This window comes from Lycium ferocissimum, chromosome 6 (assembly GCF_029784015.1).
Source record: "Lycium ferocissimum isolate CSIRO_LF1 chromosome 6, AGI_CSIRO_Lferr_CH_V1, whole genome shotgun sequence".
NCBI lineage: Eukaryota > Viridiplantae > Streptophyta > Magnoliopsida > Solanales > Solanaceae > Lycium > Lycium ferocissimum.
In genome coordinates this window covers 35,995,480-35,998,967 of record NC_081347.1, presented here as the reverse complement: position 1 = coordinate 35,998,967, position 3,488 = coordinate 35,995,480, and the positions used below count along the sequence as shown (strand labels likewise).

Sequence of the window (3,488 nt, the reverse complement as noted above, 5' to 3'; positions counted from 1 at the left end):
TTTCGTCAAAACTTAGTGTATACCGGCAGTTGAAGAGTTCTTTGGATCAAAAGAAATGAAATAGGATCGACTGAAAATTGACAAAATTGTCTCTTTGGAATTGAGAGTGAAACTCTGATGAAATTCAGTAGAGGAAGCTGAGAGCCACTGTGGAAAAAGATGATGAAGATGAAGCCATGTTTTCTTCCGCATCTTTTCAAAAATGCAAAAAATAAGAACTTGTTATAACGGGTTAAAATACATTGGTAGTATGAAATTTCATATATAGTCAGTGTGTACAAGGTAAAGTCTGTTTTCTCAACTTAGTGCTCGTTACAAATCTTGATGATACATTCTTTAGTGAAAAATTGACTTATCCTTAGAGGTAAAACAAAATTGGGCTTGAAAGTAGGACTTAATTGGATTTTTCATCTTCCTCAGTACCAAAGTAAAATTTCAAAACTAAAGGCTTATTCAGTTTGCAATATGTATAGATAAGGTTTATGTGCAGTTCCATGAGGAATGTTGGAGCATTCCGGTTTATGTTTACCGATAAGTATTTAAATATGTTAGAGCTATTAGCGATCAAGTGCACACACACTCTACGGTTGATTGCTCGAGCTACTTTGTTGGATGGCTTGTGACGGATTTCAATTTCCGGATTTGAAATTTTAAAAGGAAGAACTAATAAGGCACATATTTCCGAGCAGTAGTGAATCTTCTTGGGTATGCTTTAGCTGAATGCGATTTGTTTTGTTGACTTCTAATAAAACTCTTCTATTTTGTTCGTTTGAAAAAGGCCATCTGGAAAAATAGAGAAGGAGACATAGAGATAAAAAAACATGTTCTTGGTGAATGAAATAGACTTTAACTATCAATGTCATTTTTCTTAATTCTGTCATTCAATTCAAAATCATGTATTTATTTTTAATTAAATAGTTGGTATAGTGATGTTTAGTCTGTCTTTGCTTTCTTATTGTAGACATATTTGTCATTCTAGCTCTTTGATTTTGCTGAATTATTGTTCTTTATTGTTAGGTTCCGCTTACAGAAGTTCGTGATGATATAGAGGATGCTAAGCTAAAACATAAGGTAAGCATGTTTGGCTGCTTGCGTGTCTGTATGTCTTTTCAAGGCTGCTTGCGTGTCTGCGTGTCTTTTCAAGTTAAGTGCATAATTACTATTGCTTCTTTTTTCTTGTTGGGGAGATTTCGAAGTAGTCAAAAAATGAAGTGTTTTTGTAGAGATGGGTAAGACCTTAGAAACCTGACGAAGTTGGATAAAAATAAAGGAAAGCTTAAATGTCTGCCTTGAGAGATTACAGAGTTTCAGGTTATATTATTGCATTACAACTGCATATGACATGAAACTAAACATTCACTAGCATATTTAAAATGGATTTTGTTAGTAATGAGATTCTTTAGGCTTGGCATTGATTCTATAACACAAGGACCTTTGATGCTGTCATAAATGGTGTCAGTTTTCTGCATTTTTCACCTCTTTGTTTAGCATAGTTGAAAGCCCTACGTTTGATTTTTTATATCATTCATTTGGTAGTATTTGTCCTGAATTTTTTTAAATTCATTTTTCTTATATTCTGTGACTTCTTTTATGTTGCTATAATATTTTTCAAGTGAATATGACAACACTTGATGAAACTAGGATTCTTTTGGGGTAAGTGGTTTAATCATTGTTAGATTAAAATTACATAAATTATTTTATCAAGAGTTGATATTTATCATTTTTTCTAAATTATTGAACCTTTTACCGGTTTGACTATTGAAGTTGCAAGTTAAGATATACGTTTTGAAGACATGCAAGCTAATTATCAATCTTTTGCTAGGAATGTTGTGCAAACATTTATATCAATGTCTAGCTAGGTATTTTGCAAAGGGAAAGACCAAATATTGTAATTTACCAATAGATGTTAATATTGTTTTTTGTGATTAATTACAATATACTATATTTCAGAGCATGAGTTATGTTTATATTCATCTTAATTTCAAGTTTCAAATTGATATTAATCGACATGAATTAGCTTTGATGACAACAAGCTTGACGGACAAAAATTTAGGTAATAAGGACCAGAAATATGGTCCCTAACAATATAATTATTGTGTAAATCTTCAAAGGAGGACCAGTAGAGTAGTCGTTAAAAGATAGTACAAACCAGTATGTGCCAGTCGCCAAAAACACATTTAGGACCAGATAATGCGCGGTCTCTAAAGACTTTTAACGACCAGACTATTTAGCCCGTCGTAATTGACCTTTAGCGGCGAAGCCTATTACGACGGGTAGCGACCAGTTTTTTCCCGTCGCTATTTACCATTAGGGACCAGATTCAGCCTTTTAGGGACCAGATCTCCCTTCATTAAAGGGTAGTTTTCTTGTAGTGAGCCCATGCAAGTCAATTTTGCAAAGTGCCACTTTAGAGCCTTTGTTGTAATAGGCCTAGTATAAATACATTCCTTAGTCTTCATTCTTAGTAAGCTTTTGATTAATATCGAATGAGAGTGATTCTCTTAGTATCTAGATTGTAGTGTTAGGTTAGTGCTAGGATTAGTGTATGGATTAATCCTTCGTCTTGTCAATTGAACCTCTTTTGAATGTATCCAAGTTGGTAATTCAAGCATGAGTTCAAGTCTCTTCTCCCTTGGATTGTGATCAATTACTTGATTTCAATCCCTTCTTTCTTCTATTCTCCTCCTCTATTTCTTCTATCAAACCTATCTTACTTTTTGTTGTTTAATTAGCGTTTCTCATGAGTTTAGTGCTAGGATTAGTGTACGGATTAATCCTTGATCTTGTCAATTGAACCTCTCTTGAATGTATCCAAGTTGGTAATTCAAGCATGAGTTCAAGTCTCTTCTCCCTTGGATTGTAATCAATTACTTGATTTCAATCCCTTCTTTCTTCTATTCTCCCCCTCTATTCTTCTATCAAACCTATCTTACTTTGTGTTGTTTAATTCCGTGATTCTCATGAGTCAAATCGTATCATTTGGTATCAGAGTTTAGGATAAGGATTGTTCCTACAATTCTCAATCCTAGATTCATCTTATTTTGAAAATCCCAAAAAAAAATCTTAAAATTCACAAAAAAAAAAAAACGAAAATTTATGTTGTGGTTGGATTTGTGCAAAATTGAAGCTAGGTTTGAGTTCTTTGATATCAAATCTAGCTAGATCTAAAATTTCAGAGAATTTGGAGGTGTTTTGGACAAATCACTATTGTTGTGTTTTGGAGTTTTGAAGAACTTGAAGAACAAGCAAATGGGTCTAGTGAGTTGAAGGTCAATTGGTTCTAATTTGGAGTGGGCTTTGTTCTCTTGGCGGAGGGGAAGCTAAATCCAGAAAATTTTGAGCAAATTGAGTTGGAATTGAGGTATCTAGAAATTTGAATATTCTTGTGTTCTTGGGCAATCATCATAACTTCATAAGGAAGAAGGGGACCAAAAGGTGTGTTTGATCCAAAACATCCAATCAAAGTTGAGAAAAGGTGTTTTCAACCC

The 3,488-nt window shown here is 33.5% G+C and overlaps 1 long non-coding RNA gene across 1 annotated transcript; it reads left to right on the top strand.

Annotated features, from left to right (window-relative positions):
- The first annotated feature begins 604 nt into the window (after nt 1-604).
- On the top strand, nt 605-1,967 carry LOC132059646 (uncharacterized). The gene is made up of 2 exons (XR_009415691.1): nt 605-705; nt 1,018-1,967. It is a non-coding gene; the product is annotated as an uncharacterized LOC132059646 (long non-coding RNA).
- Nucleotides 1,968-3,488: the final 1,521 nt, after the last annotated feature.